Consider the following 18,452-nt stretch of genomic DNA (forward strand, 5'->3'; position numbering starts at 1 on the left):
ACAATGATGGAATATGACAACTACACTTCTTGGGACTATAGACACTTATTTTCTCCCAAGGTTTGGTGGGGAGTTTGGAAGATGCTGTTCAAAGCTCCAATTCTTGAAAGAGTTACGTCCTTATTGCGTGTGTATTTGTAGGATGAGCATCCAAGTTTGATATTTTTAATCAGTGGACTATTGACTTTATAGCCATAAGAGGACATGATGTGAAAATAGCTGAGGGATTTCCTTCTAACCATTTGGGATTCCCCTAGTTGTCATCAGAAATCACTTTACTGTTTAGCTGCTTACATAAAACAAGTCAGATTTCTGATCTCTCATAAATATTTCCAAACAAATGGAAGGAGTAGACAAATCAACCATCAAAGAGAGGTACCATGTAACCTTTGTGAGTGTCTGAAATTCTCCAGTCGCCGAATGCTGCAGAGGGGTGAAATCTGGTGGTGGTTTTGCCTACCCTTTTTTGATACTCTGATCTCTAAATAACATTATATCAGCAACTGATTATGAAAAAAGTTCCACATGTCCATTTTGTCTACCCACTTCAAGATATCATCAGTCTCCATTGAGTAAATAGCAACAAACAAAAAAACTTCAGTGCTGAATTTTGGAGACAAAGCCCTGTCTACACTAGGATTTTCTTTCTTGGAAAATTTCCCCACCTTTGCTAACACTGCTGCAATTCCACGTGTGACTCTAACAATGGGAGAGCTAACCTAGGTCCTGCACCAGTGGCCACCAGTGCTTTTACTGCATAGCCAGCCTATGATCCTCATAGGGGCACAAGGTTAGAACTGTGATATAAATATTTAATAACCATCACTTGGCAGTTATTCTCTTGGCAACCTGTCCTAGGTTAAACTGGTTTCTACGTACACAGTAACCACCAAACAGATTCCCGCTATAAGGGGACACACTGAAAATGGCATTCTAATCCAAACTGAACACAGGTACATTTTTAGCTGATGTGCTTGTGATACAGTACTGTATTTTTGGCAATTACCACAACTAGTCCTATATTGGCTACTGTAAACGGTCCAGTTAGTAACTGCTGATATCCTTCAGTAATAGGTCTGGCCATTGGCATGCTCAGAAAGCTAGCTTCCATCAGGTATAGTGCTCATGCTGGTCTTGTATAACATATAGCAAATGATAGCTCAGCTGTGCCTCACAGCAGAGTGTGGACATTTTGACATCCTGACCCCATCTCTGAATTTTGACATTTGGCTCCTGCCAGATTTTTCTGTAACGGAAAACTCTACTAGTTTGATGAAAACCGTAAGAAGTTGTTTCAACACGTTCAATGCCAAAACAAGACAAGTTGACCTCTGGACTTAGGAAAATAACTTTTTTCCAAAAATCTGAGAGGTACCAACAACGGTGGCTTTGATGAATCAGAGAAAAGAGAGACAGAATATGGAATCTGGCTTCATTTATTGAATATTCATAACATAATGGATTGACAAAAAACAGCCTGATACATTTGCGACCTTTTCCTCTGTATATGCTCGCCAAAATATCTAACAGGAAAAGACATGCAATTACAAAAGGAAACAGCTATTCTTTTTAATTGTGTGCTATCATACAAAGTGTATATAAGAGAAATCTGGTAGAATGACTATTCCCTAGGAGAGAGAACAATATAGACCAACAGGTATAAACTTGTATAATGCCCTCACACATCTGAATAAAAGTTAGTTCAAGTTTGTTTCTTATGACAAAATCCTGTATAAAGATGCATCATGTGAATGCTGAAAGCTTATTTTGTATCTCTAAAATAACAAAGTTTTCTTTTTTTAATGGCTAAAACTGCTCAGATTTCTTTGGTAGTGACTAAAAGTCAGAACCGTCTAATGGCTGTTTTGCTGGCGTATGGAATGTGTAGTAATTTTAGTCAATTTCCGAGTGAACAGACATTCATATCACAGAGAGCAGAGTCTCACAACTGGTACTATCTGACTGCTGGGTGTACATGTTTTCATATCGACAGCAAGATTAAACCCCCTACCCTTTCAAGACCATATCATTTTCTGACCATGCTCTATAGACTACAGCCTTCCCAGCATCTTGAAAACGACTGACAGAAAGCCAAAGGAATTCATTTCAGGGTAACAAACTGCCCACTAGCACTGGTAATATAGCCCACTGATACAGGGTACCGTGGCATAGTTCTTCCCAAATTATGGAAGGCTTAACAAAGACACATTTTGCACCATTAATGTCTTTTTATTTATTGGATTTTTTTTCTTTCTGTTGCAGCAGGATTTTTTTTGTCTCCAATGCATACAATTGGCAATGGGGGCGGGGAATGTGCAGTTTCATTCAGACACACCTGAAGCTGTTTGAGAGAAATTTCTTCTCTCTCTACAAACTTCTTCCAATCTTTATCAGCCCTTTTGTCAGTAATTCTATCAGGATTGGTTAGATGATTATGTTGCAGTCTCTTGGAAGAGGTGTTAAGGGTTTATTTAGTGCTTGCAGATTGATGGCTAATGCACTTTGTTGGGCTGTGTAAATGAAAGTTTTCCACAATCTCATACTAAAGTGGAGGCCTTGAGTGAAGCTTTTATCACTCTTTCACCAAGTCTCATCAAGAACTTCCCTTTCCTTCCTGGAAACTATATTTCATGTTGTGTATTTCTAATCCAAGTGTTACATCAATCAACAATCTAATAGAAGTTTGTGGTTCCAACAAAAAGAGCATTTTACATGCTGTGGAGGGGTTTCCTGGTCTGGGATATATGTCTATCCTAGACTTCTGTGGAAAATACTTGAACAAATACTTGAGCTTTACCTACAATTTATTATGCTCAACTTTTCCTACTTGATATTAAACTAATTTCCATGGCTGGCTTTCAATTGCTTTATCTTAATAACAAGAATTCCACTTTGGGTTGTGCTTGACCGGCAGATGAAGTCAACAATATGTTTTTCTCATGTGACATTAAAATATAGATGTAAACCACCTACTAGCAATAAAATAACAATCCCTGAGAAAAATACCCATCAACCCTAGGTTTAATATAGCGCTTTTCATCAGTAGATCTCAAAGCGCTTTACAAAGGTTAGTCTCATATCCACATTTTACAGATGGGGAAACTAAGGCACAGAGAGGTGAAGTGATTTGCCCAAGGTCACCCAGCAGGTCAGTGGCAGAGTTGGGAACAAAACCCAGATCTAGTGTTCTAGACATTAGGCTACACTGCCTCCCCTAAAATGTTAGTAATTTTCTTTTTTAAAGTAGTTTATTAAATACATACCTGTATATAAATGTATGCATGCACTTCATTTTGATAACATCCAGAGCACTATTTAGATGAAAAACTGGTGGGGGATCTTTGAAACCACACCCCAGAACGCTGGTAGGAGGAACTGTGCTGGTATAAGTGTCGTCTTTTGGATAGAACGTGACACTGAGGTCCGGACTATAGCGATTGTCCCATGGCATTTTGTGCAAGAGTTATAAATATTTTCTGAGTAATTACCTTTTGCTTGTACATTCTGTTAGATACAGTTTTCCTGTGCTAAACTCTTGGGGAGCATTGTTGTGCGCTGTTAAATGGGTGCATTTCACTTCTCAGGTGGCTGTAGTTCAGTGGTGGACAAAGTGATTGTGATAGATCTAGATGTATATTAAAATGCCACTTTACATACATATGCCTTGCACAATCAGTAAAACATGCAAAGGGTTTCGATGAAGAGCCACACAAATGCAAGCTCATTATGTAGAAAATCTTAGTTGATTTAAAGCTGATGGAAAATGACACTTTAAGAAGTTACTATTGTATGTAAAGTAAAATGCCAGGAAGAAAAAACAATCAATTATTATTGCTAGATGAACATATTTCTATACGTCTCTTTGGTCCAGAAGAAAGACAAGAGTATGATATTAAGGTCACATGAATAAAGGAGCAGCAAATAGGGCAATAGTGTACTGAATTTAAAAGATAATCTGCGTTTTGTGTAGCTTTTGCTACTACCAGAAAAGCTGGGAAACTGAAGCCTTATGAAGTCAGAAGGACACACATTTGATTGAGCTTTTAATAACTAAGTGTAACAGATTCACATTACATTATGTGCATATAAATAAAATAATGTGCTAATCCTGATAGGTACTGAGCATCCGCAACTCCCATTGTACTCTATGGGAATTGAAGGCACTCAGCAGCTTAGTAGGAGACTATCACTAATTTGCAGAATCAAGTCCTAGGTTTGGCAGTGTGCTACTGCTGCTATATGTGTGAGTTTCAAAAGAGGAAACCTCATTGCAAAAATAATATTAACTAAGATCACTTGGAGCTAAAGTTTTGGACATTTTACCCCACCCCCCACCCCCCCAAGCTTTTAGAAACCATAGCAGCTTTTTAGTAACACCTGCGCTGAAAGGGACATCAATGCTGACTGCATATCTCTTCTTACTTTATAAAAAGTAATTTTTGAGGCAGCCATGACAGCTCTGTCATTTCACTCACACCTCTAAATTTCTCGTTCTGTTGTCAGTCAGCAGACAGCAGTCACAGAATTCTGATGATTGTGATTGATGGCAAAATATATGAGAAATGTATAAAGGGCATTGAATATTATGTCTAAAACAATCATTTGTACTCTTGTTTTTCTATGGACTGTAAGTTCTTAGGAAAGCACTGCTATGTTTACATGTAGATCAGTCGTAATTTATATGACTGACTATATATTAAAATCTGTATATTTGTGTAAGGCATAGAGATTTCTACAGTAAATCACTTGCTCATTTAGACTCAGTTCAGTGGTTATATTTTTGCCACTGTTGAAATCCTAACATTTTACAGTTCTGCAAATCCCTCTTCCTCTGTATTCAAATGACTAATTTCCCACAAACCCAGGGCTTAAATGACAAGCAAGGAGCTAATATCAATCGGAAAAAGAATCTGAGTCATACTTTCCTTGAAAGATCTTTATCTCTTCTTAGAAAATGAGGACTGCAGACATCAATTACATCATAAGTAAATACAACATAATTTTTGAAAACGTTTTATTGGGTTTTTCAGATCAACACAAGTTCTGTATAGAACAGTGGTGGGAAATACCAAGAAAGGAGATTCTCAAATCAGTTCTTTGCATGAAATTTACTGTCTTATTTCTAGTAAACGAAGAGGAAAGTTGTGTGAGCTTGACCGCTGTGGAGCTGCTTTTAGGTTTTTCATTTATACAAAGTAATCATCTACTGTAATTGGAAAGGCAACCTTCATGCACACTGTTACTGTAGATAAATAAAACTTGACAATGTTAAGGCAGCTTGTGTGCAGTGACCACTGTCTGTGCTGACCAGTAACATCTCACTGTTTCCTCATACTCTCCACATCTGTTGTATTCATCTGTTGTTTCTCATTTTATACCTAGACTCCTCGGGGTCGAGCCTGTCTTTTTGTTCTGTGTTGGTACGGTGCCTGGAATAAAGGGGCCCTGATCCATGATAGTAGCTTTTCGGCACTACCACAGTACAAATAATACCACTGTGACTTCTAAGAAAAGTGAAAATCTCACATATCAAAGATGATGGGTAAGAGTGTGTCTGACCAGGGTGAATGTATGTCAAGAAATTAGGGAGGAGGGCACAAAAAACCTCTCCCTTCCATGCAGGACCGGCTCTAGGAACCAGCAAAGCGTCACAATTCCAGGGGTGGCATTCCAGCCACCCTTTTTTTTTTTTTTTTGCTTGGGCAGTTGCGCTCTCAGAGCTTGGTGCAGCAAAAAACTTAGAGCTGGCCCTGCTTCCATGCATACACTTCGGGGATTGCTACTGCTGAATTTCACTACGGACCCTATCCATCCCAAATAAGGAGTGAAGAGTAGGGTCTCATTCCCACGCTAGCCAGCAGACCTCACTGGGTGTCCTGAGGGAGTATAGCAGTGGGCACACTCTCCATGCGTGCTGGGGAGCTACAGGAGCTACAATGTCATGCCTCCCTCCAGCACAGTCTCTCCCAGAGCTGTCCTGGGGCAATGTGGCACTGGTCCCCAGTTAAAAGCCACTGTGTTGGTAAACCAAAACAACATGATGTGATTCCACATAATAAATCTGAGACCATAATCTGCTCTTAGTAACACACACGCAACTATGCTGAATGTATTCAGGTTACAGAGTGAAGGCAAACTTTTGCATGTCCCGTTGTCCAAGGGTTTATGCCTTTAGGGAAAAATTTTACTATGCTCCGGATCTCCTCTCCTTATGTCATTTGCTGGAGGCTCTGTCTGTAACTACAAAAAATGCAGTCTACAGAGATGTTGCGGATATAACTAACTTTCTCCCTTTTTGTGTGGAGAACTACAAAATGGGGGTTGAATTCAGAACAAAATTGGTAAGACTTTGCTGAATGTTGGTAAAGGTGGGTCTTGCATTCCTAGCTGTTTGTTAAGAGACAGCACGTAATAGTGGCTAAGACACATGAATCATCAAAGTTTCTCTGACTTACATACATCCCATTCTTAAAACATTTAAAGTATCCATATTGATATTCACAAGGAGGGAGTTTCTTTTCATACTAGTTCCTTTTGCACTCAATATTGTGGCAGTCTGGGTTGATGATCCTTTTGGAAAAGGGAATCATGGGAAATACTTTGTTTTCCCTGGGAGCCAAGGCTATGTATTTACTTCAAGCTTTATTAAATGAGTTATAAATTTTCCCAGCAATTTACTCATAGCTCAAGAGGTTTAATTTGCATGTGTTGCCTTTTACAATATGCTTTTCGTAATGTTGCAGATGCTTCTTCCCTAGCTTCAGTAAACAACAGGCATTTGGCCAGGTTTTTGACTGAACATTTGCCAACTCTTGGAAATATTAGTTAACTCTCTAATGGCCATTGGGTGGTGTTTAGCTTACTTTATCCAAAAGAATCTGAGCAAGTGAAGTATATGAGGCATAAAATAGGACAGAGTAATTTGCTGGAATATCTTGTTAGTGTTTTTTTTTTCTACAGTTTAATCTTCTCAAATTAATTTCTCTTTTCTGTTAACATTTAGCTGCAATCATAGCAAGTGGCTATGGATAAAATCTAGTGTTATGTTTCCAATAGTTTATTTGAACATTTTTTTTAAAGGGTTGCCATAATAAAACTTTCCTATCTCAAATTCCTTGTCTGTAATGATACATTCATTAATATCTGTGAGGCGTTCAAATACTATGAGGATAAGAACCATAGAAAAGCTCATGAGGAAATTAATAGTTCTGTATTCAGTGCAGGGTTTTGATGACATGCAGTAAATTTAGCATGGAGTCACACATTGATGAGGATAAAAAATAAATGTTGAACAGCTTCCTCATTTTGCCTGTCCTGTGTGCTGAATGAAGGAGGTTTCCTTTAGGGGGAAAACAGTATTTGATCATGCAGTTAAACACTGAATATATATATATATATATATATATCTCACACTCACACTCTCTCTCACACCCTCACACTCTCACACCCTCACACTCACTCAACTAAAGGTACATGGGCAATTTGAGTTCTGCTGTTACTAATTTTTGATTGCTTGGCTTTGCAACCTGAATTCGAGAGGGGGGGGAAAAAAACTTGTTTACTGAGTGTCAGGGGCCACTTACTTGTTTCAGGTAAATACTTTTTTGAAGGGATAATCCATAATTGAGGTGGAATTTTAGTGGCTTTTGGCCCTCACTGAACTGGGTTAGATTTCAACAGGTGATAGAGCAGTGAAAAATTCCATAATCCATTTTTAATTCACTGAACCATCCCAGCCTCTTTCTTTGGCTGTACACGTTTCATTTCTTCCCTTGTGTCAGTTACTGCTTTCCAAAAGGTCTTATGATGTGTAGCTAGCACCATGCTGAAATTAAATAAAATGAAGACAGTAGGTCAGTCAGTGATTCTTCATGACCAATCTGCTCTTTGATTCCTCAAGTTCATTTCATCATGCTGTCACTTCCGCAAGGTCCCTCATTTGTGAAGAGACACTGTGCTGAATACCTTAACGCTGTAACAAACTAGGAAAAATGGGCTCTAGTTGACAGAATAGAGTTTTAGTATAATTTTTAATTTAATCTCGGGCCACAAAATGATGCATCGTCTACTTAAAACAAACAAAAAGTACAAATGTATGAACTTGGAAAAGTTACTTTTTAGACTTCCAAGTAAATTTATACAACCAGAATGTTGCTAAAGTTGGGATTCTTAGAAAACTTAATATTGGACTCTGTTATCTCTCTTGTGCTAAGGGAATGGAGTGTTGCTATTGTGATGTCATAAAGCAACTGATGTCTTCGTATATCCTGCAAGAATTATGTGCCCATTTACTCTCCTATACATTGTCCCTGATGATCAATTGAATTTTCCCCAATATTTTTATTTTCTGCTTTCCTCCCTCTCTTTCCTTCCCTACCCCATGACACTGAAGAAAGAAAAAGCAGGAATGTTGCTTAGCAACTAGTATGAAATGTGTCAATACAGTTGTAAATATTAGCCCCTCCCCAATAATAGTGTTTTAAGGACACAAAATGGGAGTCCTTTGTGATTTTAAAACTTTTGATAGTGAGGGAATAATTTTCCTCTTGAAAATGTTGGGGCACGGTGGTAGCCTGGACTCCTCTGCACAACCAGGACAAAATTTTTAGTCTAAAGTCAGAGTATTAAAGTTAGGCACCTTCATCCACAAATTTTCAGTCAGAGTACTAAAGTTAGGCACCTTCATCCACATTTAGTCATCTAAATAAATATCAGGGTATTTAGTTAGCTCTTAGCTTTAGGCAAGTGATTTTGAAAATTTCATCCCTGATTTTCAGAGCTGTTTGTGCCTGGGCAAATCACTTAATTTCTCTGTGACTCAGTCTTCCACTGTAAAATGGAGAAGGCAATACCCCCTTTGTTGGCTCTAATGAGGACTACATCCTGCACACGGATCTGCCCAACTAAAGCCCCATTGACTTCTGTGGTACTCCGCTAGGGTGCAGCAAATTGCAGTCTTGGGGAGCAAGAGACTGCCTCTTACTATGTAATGGGCAGCATCTAACTAAGTGAGGACTCTAAGTGTTACTGAAATACAATTAATAACAATAGTAGAGATTCTGAAACTAGCAACTCCTATTGACATTAGTTGGAGTGATCGATGCCCAGGACTTTATCCTTACCTCTTATCCATCTCACAGGGATGTTGTACAATTTAACGTTCATAAAGTACTTTGAGAACTTCTATTTGAAGAGCGTAGAGAATTGCAAAGCATTAGTCTTCTAACATTATTTATAATAGCACAGGAAGTTTTATTTAAGATTTATTTACCAACTAATCAGCCACTACTCTACAGTGGAAAATAACACTCTGTTGTACTTAATTTGGAAATGTGCTATGATTAATATTTGAGCTTGAAAAATCACTGTCTAAACATTTGTCTGTTCCATGATAAGGCATTCCTATTACAGCACACAGAAAGTCCAACATTAGAGTACTCAGGGAACTTAAAACCAAGTGTAATCATTGTGGACTGCACACTCAAATTTAAAGCAAAGATCTCAAGAACTTAAACACACTTTTTATATCATTTATTACTTGTATTACTGTAGTGCCTAGACAACCCAACTGAGACCAGAGCCTTGTTGTGCTAGGCACCATGCAAACACATAGTAACAAATGGCTCTTGCTCAAAAGAGTTTACACTCTAAACAGAAAAAGACACAAGAAAGGAAAGAGAGGCACTTCTCAGTATTTGAGGCCTACAGTTTTTCATTGGGGAAAAAAGAACCATTTAAGAGGTCATTGGGAGAGCTGGGAATTGAATCCAAGGCTCCCGACTTCCATTCAGTGTACCTTATCCTAGACCACACTGCATCTCTAATGTAGTGTTGTATTATTTTTTTTTATTTGTCAGGCTCTTAAAATAAAAATATGCATAATCCAAGTGTTATGCATTACACTGAAGTATACATTGAAAAAGTAATCAGAAAATGACATGTCTGTGGTTATGCCAGTGACTTTAAACAGGAGTTGCTCCTGGCATAACATGTTTATCATTATTATATATGCAATTCCTCTCCCATTGATTCTATAACTGGGCGATGAGAACATTTAAGATGTCTTAATACAGTTCCTTTGAAAGGTAATCTACTAATTTTTGATGGATATGATGGCATTTTGAAATGGCAGCTGAGCTGTATTTGTTAGAGATGTGACCACCAAACCTATTTACCTGGTATATTGAACCTTCAGCATTAGTATTCAAAAGTAAATGTCTTCTCTGCTGTGCTGCAACTTAAAACTCAATAATGTGTGCGGGTTTTCTTGTTGCTAAATTACAATTTTTTAAATTAGAAACATGAGAGGTAGCTGTACTGTCCATGCTCTGCATAGAATTACAGCTCTGTGTATTTTGCTATGCACTGTAGTTCTGAAATAAAGAAAAGCCTTTTTTTCTTTTTTTGAGGGTTACACCTTGATCCTCATTGAGGCATCACTCAGTTGTTGGAATAGAAATATAATAGGGATATAAAAATGTAGATGAGGCTTGAATGTATTTGCCAAGAGGAGAGTTGCTTAATGCGGTAACTGATGTAATTACTCTGTTACTTAAGAGATGAATAAAAAGTGTGGAGACAATTTTAAAAAGATTTGGGAGAATGATTAATTTGTTTAAAAATAAATTTGATCTTATTACAATGTATTCCTATAAGGCTGTGCTTGTGTGAAGTTAACACTTGTAATATGTCACGTGTATATTTAAATAAATGCAGAACTGTTTCTTGGATCAGGGTGTCTAAAATTCCTAAATAAAGTGCTTTCACTTAAGAAAAATACATTGTCTCTATGTAGAGCTAAAAAAGAATCTTTTTGCTTTCTTTTAAAACTACAAATCTCATACTTCCCTTTGATTAAGTTGGGAATAATAGGAGTAGGATAGATCAATTACCACATTTGGTCAACTTCTGTTAAAATGGGTACAGAGAGTAGAAAAATATGTTTTGTACACATCTTCTTTTGGGACAGAATTTTTTTGTACTATAAGATTTCCTGTAACTCTAGTTGCTTTTTAAAGAAAACACATATTTTCCTGCATGCTTTCCTATGTCCTTCCCAATCAGTGTTTAGTGGTAGAATAAGTTGACTGTGTATCCTCTTGCAGCATGCTCAGAATCCTTGTGCTGACCATTCATTGCTTAGGACAGCCATAAAAAATTCAGTTGGAAGCAGCTGTAGTTGGACAAAATTAAATTGGCCAAACAATCTTTTTACAATGATTTTTATTTTAAGACCAATGTATCGTTTGCCAGAAAAACAGAACCTCCAGAAAACATTGGTCTTTGGAAAATAATCCTAATACCTAGGTGATTTGTTTTGTTTTGTTTTCTTCAGGAGACTCACTAATGAGTTATATCCTCGCTACCAGTTGCCCAGTTAGGGGAAAAATGTATTTGCACTCTTATTACAATCATCCTCAAAATGCATTTCAACAGATTCCTAGAAGTCTAATAAAAATACAAAAAAAAGTTTATCCATTTTTGGGAACTGTTATTTTCAGGTATCTAATCCAGTCTGTTTCTTCGTATCTCTCATCCTTGTTCTTTTGTCAGTACATCTTTTTTAAAATTTTCACCATTTTGCTAGATGTTAATAATGTTGTTTAACATGACTGTTAGGAATTTGACCAGCTTTCTGAACCATTATATTCTGTGTTTTCCATATTTCTTCACTTTCTAATACATTAACTAGAGGAGCTAGTCTGGAGATTTTATCAATACCACTGTTGCTTTATTCAAAAAGAGAGGTTGCTGAAAAGAAATATTTAAAGATGTTAGAGAAAATGGTTTGATCTTGAATTTATGAATTTCCTGTATTGATTAATGGTGAATTGCTGTTTAATTCCTGAGTCATCTTCCAGCACATGCTGTGTCAGGAATTGTGAGAGTGCATAGACACTTACCATTATTGCATTTTTTAAAAAAAAAAGGTCACTTGATGGTTGATTTACTGATTTTCATGCCTGGAGTACAAACACACACATCAAACACATTATTATGTCACCAATCTGTCCAGTCCTGAGGACAAGCAGCTAAACCTTGCGTTAAATTCTGGAGCCAAACGAACAGGTTGCAAAACACCTAGAAGAACAAGAAAACCGTGCTATCCTGAGCTGCCTTGGCAATGGAAGCCTCACTAAGTGAGTGAGGAAGAAATAGATGTAGATCGTGCCAGGGCAGAAAATGCATTCTTCACAAGGCCTATCCCACTTGCAGTGAGCTGGATAGGACCTGATGGTCCTGCTGCTTTAACAAGTAGTGTCATTTGTCACTGTCTAGACGCAGATTTCTACATGAACAAACACAAAGAGAGAGAAGGCATTCGCACGTTCATGCGATATAAGCATTGTTGTCTTTTGCATATTGGGAAGCATAGATCTTGATTTTTGCCGTTTTACAAAACTATTTGTTAATTCAGTTGGCATCACTTCTTGAACCAAAAGTCTGAGAACTGTGCTACCACATATTTTGTGAAGAACCACCCTTTATTAATCACTGTGTTCAGGATAGTAGATATTTATAATGCAAAATGGTGACACATTATTTATTGCCACTGGTCCTGCTTCTGGAAGCACTCCTCATAATTAGTGCTTAGCTCCCCAATTTTAGCCACAGGTACAGAGTAGGGAGCTGGACTCTGATTACAAGAGGTACTTTAGGACCATAGCTGGCAGCATGAAGAGCTCCCAGCAACATTTTTGCTATCAATGAAAGATGCCTCTTAAAAATTAAGGTGCCAATCCTCTAGACATTTAAGGCAGATGCTTAAGTTTGCATACGTATATAGTCCAATTCAAGTCAATGGTCACGTTAAGCACTTGAGTGTAGGTGATTGAAGGGTTGCGGCCGTACTCTTTTCACAATTGATTTGCAGGGGGAGAGGAGAGGAAGAGAATGTGGAAGCAGGACAGAGAAAGTGGGGTAGGGCCTAATTCTACCTTCAAAGTGCTTGCTTTTTTTGTGTGCGGCTTAGATGGTTTTTGCCACAGCGACTATGATGATCGCTGCTCTCAGAGATCATTATACGTTTGATCATTTAACATCATCTGTCTTCTTCTGAAGACTATGTGCAAAAGATAGTTTGAGGTAGTATAATTGATTCCAATTGTTTAGGGGAATTAAATCTATTTGTTGAGGCAGAGAGATAAATATTTCAGTGATGCTGAAAGTAGTGGGGACAAGTGAATTAAGATAAGCTTATTTTGATCCAAGTTAAGCTTGCTTTGCTGATATGCATTCATCTATAAAGCTGAATTTATACTAGAAGCCTAAGGTTGTTTTTCACTAGGGCCTACAGAAAAGAGTTGAAAATCCTGATGATGCTGATACATTTTGGCTTGGGTGAATTAGACTTTCACATCTCATTGAGAAAAGTGCAGGACTGACAGCCAACTTGCAAGAATACAGTGATGGTCAGGCACGACAAACTTTTGGTGCACATATTCCAGAAACGGGAATGAGCAAAGCCCTACTGGCGTGGCACAGAGAGAGTTTTTATGGAGAAAGACTTCTTGCTCCTTTATGGAGAAATCCTACAGAAAATAGGAGAGAATAATATTCCTTCTGTACGATTTTTAAACTAACCTATGAATTCTATAGCAGGGATGGCAGGCTCGTTTAATTCTTAAGCTTGCTTTTAAAAAAAACAGAAAAAACCTAGAGAGGCTATAATTTTTCACTGCATTTTATGGAACTTTTGCATAAAATTTGAGAGTAGAGCAGAAATTGACTATATCTGCCTTGGTGTCTATGTTAGTAGAGCAGCTACATTATATTTAAAAAATCATGAGCAAAATTCTATCAGCTAAATTCCATTTTCAAAAGTGATGTAGGCACTTAGGAGTCTAAGTCCTATTGGCTTTCAATAGATAGGCTACTCAGTGTGCCCAGTCACCTTTGAGAATGTTGCTTAGGCTGCTAGGGCACTTAGATGTCTTTTGAAAATGTTATTCCTTATCAGTTTCACTTTGGTACTCTGCTCAACTTGTACATGGAATGGAACAACAGAATGGGGAAGACTAATTTGGAGAGGGTCAAATAAGAGTAGTAAATGGGAAGGCAGAGGAGAAATGCGGAAGAAAGGCAGTGGTGGGGGAGAAACAGAAGAAGGCGGAAGAAAGGCAGAAAAAGAGGCAGTGGTGGTGGCGGGGGGAACAGAAAAAGGATACAGATGAAGAGAAGGAGAAAACAAAAAGAGAAAACATACAATGAAGAAAAGAACTAAAATAAAAGGAGAAAAATGTTTTTGATGTTATTAGAAATGGGAATGTAAAAAAAAATGTTTCAAAAATGTTTTTGGCACTTAACAGAAAAATCTGCTTCTCCTTGTAATATTGGGACAAACGCAAGGTAAAATTAAATCAGTCTGAATATGCTAAGGCCCTTTTTTTGCTCAGTAATGTTATTGTGGTTCTCTGATTTTGACTTATAGTGCATGCACTGGTGAATGACCAAGGTTTAAACAGTCATTCAACATTAGCATGTGTAAGAAATGTAGGATACTTTCATTAATTGGATCGGGGTTATATGTGTTTCATTTAAAAGCTGCAGTGATCACTAATGGAATGACCTTGAAGTCATTATCTGTTAAGAAGCCTGAGACAAGATTGTTCTTCATGTTGAGTTGTATTTGTCATTACTTGTGAATATAATTTTCATATAAAATATTGCCCCCCTGCTACAATTACACCTTCTTCTTTTTTCTCTAAAGGATGGTTGATCTTTGGCTCTGTTTTGCCACCCTGACTCGTGTTTGGCCAAATTGGTTTTGGTTGCCCACAGCAGGGCATCATGCAGACCAAGTAGGTGATCAAAGGACTTAAAAGTTATACCAGGTTTGATTCAGAGTTCCCTTCCCAATGAAGTCCACTTTTCTCATTCTGTGGCTGCATCACCAGATACAACCATTCCAACTAACTAATGGGCAGATTATGTGGTTTAGAGACCAAGATGTCACTCAGTTGACTAACTCTGTTACAAGTGTATATTGCACTCTACGAAGAGCATTAGAGAATGGTTATTGTTGCCCTACTTATCACAAGTATTCTGCGGTAGCTGAATACTGTTACTAGAAGGAGCTCAGCAACCCTCTCCTCCAAAACTTAATTTCCAAATATTTTTGCAAATAAAAGCCTAGCTTGGTTTGCTGTAATTCATAGGGTCATCATATTCCTTGTTTGCCAGTGTTCAGATGAAAATAATTGTGCAAAAATGAATATTTATCTGAAAATGTAGTTGCAAAATTGCATTATTTACCATTCATTATTCTCTTCTTACAAAAATTTGTCATCAGACAAATAGCAGCAAGAATACTCTGCAACCTCAGGTGACCAGTCTCACAATGAGAATAAGGAAAATTCAAAACAAAGACTTTATGAACTGTCTGTTGACTGACAGATGTTTGGCAAACATCCTGGTGAAATACGCAGAATACATACGCAGATTGTGGGGTTGTTTCACGAGGAAACTGATAACTGAAATATGGACTATTTTCATAACTAATATCAAGGTAGATCCTTGGGTCCAGAAAAGCTTCATTTTATACTCTTTCCTCCTTTCTGCCCACTTACCCCCAATTCAGCTGGACCCCTAGTCAAGTTAGAGCATCCTCAGTTCTGTTCTAATTTGCACCTCCATGTGATGACCCTCAAGGGGTTATTCTAGCAGCTGAAAATTGGTGGAATACAACAGCCCTCTGGCTTGGATAGAGTGTGGGAAGAGGTAAAGTGCTGGCCCTCTACCAGCTAGGTATTTCCTTTAGGACGTGGGGAATCCTTGTAGAGCCATCTAATAAACAGACTATGCAGCTGTTTCACCCAGGTGGACTGTTGCAAAATGAGCACATCTAAGGCCAGGGTCTTGCCTATTTATTACATGTAACACATAAAAAGAAAAGGAGTACTTGTGGCACCTTAGAGACTAACCAATTTATTTGAGCATAAGCTTTCGTGAGCTACAGCTCACTTCATCGGATGCTGAAGTGAGCTGTAGCTCACAAAAGCTTATGCTCAAATAAGTTGGTTAGTTCTAAGGTGCCACAAGTACTCCTTTTCTTTTTGGGGATACAGACTAACATGGCTGTTACTCTGAAACATGTAGCAAATAATGTCACTAATTATTCGAAAAGTGATGTTGTTTGGGGTTTAGGCTGGAGGGGATAATAATGTGTATGCATTTCCAAGGCACATCCTAATATCAAACCGGAGCACAGAACCTTATCATAAAATACCTTGGTAGTTCTTCCAGTCACTATAGCATGTTCAGGTTTCAGGGAAAAGGCAGGAATCAAAAGAATCCTCCTGGCCAAAGGAAGCTGAGATCAATGAAAATCCAGCATCCTGTCCCCTTGAATCAATCCCCTTTTGTTGATTATCCCAATTGCTTTGAGTTCAGGTTTAATATTTAAATGCCCCCACCTTCTTCATCCTCCAAAATAGGCATTAATTGTTGGCCTTTATCAAACAGGTGGGAGGGCTGAAATATTTCCGGTGAATCATCTGGTCTAATTTGGAAAGGTTTTAGGGGGCAGCAGAGCTGTTGATTTATACGGGAGTATTGTCTGTTATCAAGATATATATGTTGGGATTTATTATCAAGAATCTGTTTTTAATTTTAAAGATTGTTTACCTAAACTACTGTATGTCAGAGCTCAGGGCAAATTTCTGCTTAGCATTTAATTTTAGATACTTGCCAGAATGGACAGTAAAAAATGAATCCCTGGAATTTGTGGCATCATTATGTATCTTACCTTCTGGCAGCCCCTGCAAGTAGTTTGTCTTTGAAATCTCCTTGGTACTTGTTAACCCTGCTCCGATATGTAAGAGCTATCGTTTATTTATTGGACTTTGCCCATTTATGAAAAAGTACAGAAATTATTAATGGTTTAGTATCTATTAATGCATTACTTGGGTGGAATTCAAATTCCAGTATTTATGGTAAACCCCTTTATAATGAAATGTGCATAGAAAGAGGAATGCTGATTCTTAAAGTTGGAAAGCGTCTTGTGCCATTAGAACAACTGCCTGTAAAATATCTTACCAGCTTTTTATTTATAACTATAAATAAGAAATAAACACTTTGCATGTGAGGGGAAATGATTAAGAATGTTTGTGTAGATAACAGAGTAAGTAACCTCATTCAGTGAACCAAGTGTTTGTTATACTGCTGAGGAGGCTGGTGTTTAGAAGGTGGACTGATAATACTACATATCCTACACTGAAGTCCTGGCAAATGAATGGGCACATGTGTCCTAGTAGAGCAAGTAATTTTGCAGTGTCAAGCATCCAGATTTTTCTTTGGTTAAGAATGGACCAGAATTGAAGACTATAGGAATGTATTGCTGCTTGAAGCAGGAATGGTTTAGGATATAGATTTTTTCCCTACAGATTACGGGACAGGTGGTAAACTGAGGTAATGAATTAGTGCACTTGAAAAATAAGTAAAATAAGTAGGTATTTAAGTTGCCAGATCAGAGAGTGCATGTTCACTAGAAGTTAGAAACTTGTTCTGGCTTAAAATAATTGGAAATCAGTTGCTCTGTTATTCTACCTGATGAGTTTTTGTGCATCTCCTGCAAGAATTGATGGCAACAGAAAGGCCTGATGCAATGCAAGGAGAGTAAATCATACATGGTTTTCTTTGTGATAAAGGGCTTGAGTCTGATGTTTCCTACTCACAAGTCAGTGGGATTGAATTGGTGTAAAAACAGTGTAAGTGAATCATCCTTGTTACTTCCTCTTGCAGAAGCCCTGAACTTTGGTCTTGACCAGTAAAATTGGTTTCAGTTTCCCTTTAATTTATTGTACATGTAGGTTATGGAAGAGAGGTTGATACATTTGAAACACATGCTATTAATATGACCACTGTGAAGAAAATCATGCCATGAGCTCTCACTTTGTAAATAACCTACAAGATGAACAGGGACAGGACAGAGATTGTTGGATGGATCAGGCCCATAGCCGCTATTTTTTGAATGTTGTAAAAATGATTAAATCAAGAGATGATTCAGAAAATCTGGCTGTGGTTTTCACACTGTTAAATTTGAAGAAGTGCTTTGAAGCTAATGACATTCCTATGTTTTTCAGAATATTATTATAACTGTATTTTTATTATTTTTGGTTTAGCCTAATGTTAATCTATAAAATATTCATCACCAATGCTAAACAAGAACAAGAGTAATCAAATTGCATGGCTCCTTATATAAACCCAGAGCCCATCCATCACAAAGCATACCGTATGGCAATGTATCAATTTTAAGCATTAAAGTTATACTGTATTATCTTAGCATTAGGTTAACTGTCAAATAAAAATAAAAATTGATAAGCTGGAAAAAAGAAAGAGGAGAAGACCCTTCTCATTTAAAATCCTTAACAGATCCAGTAGAATTGAAACATCTTTTAGCAGAAGTGTTAGCTTTAATTTGATGAGGGATCAGACCTTATACAATTTTTATG

This window comes from Lepidochelys kempii, chromosome 7 (assembly GCF_965140285.1).
Source record: "Lepidochelys kempii isolate rLepKem1 chromosome 7, rLepKem1.hap1, whole genome shotgun sequence".
Taxonomy (NCBI): domain Eukaryota; kingdom Metazoa; phylum Chordata; order Testudines; family Cheloniidae; genus Lepidochelys; species Lepidochelys kempii.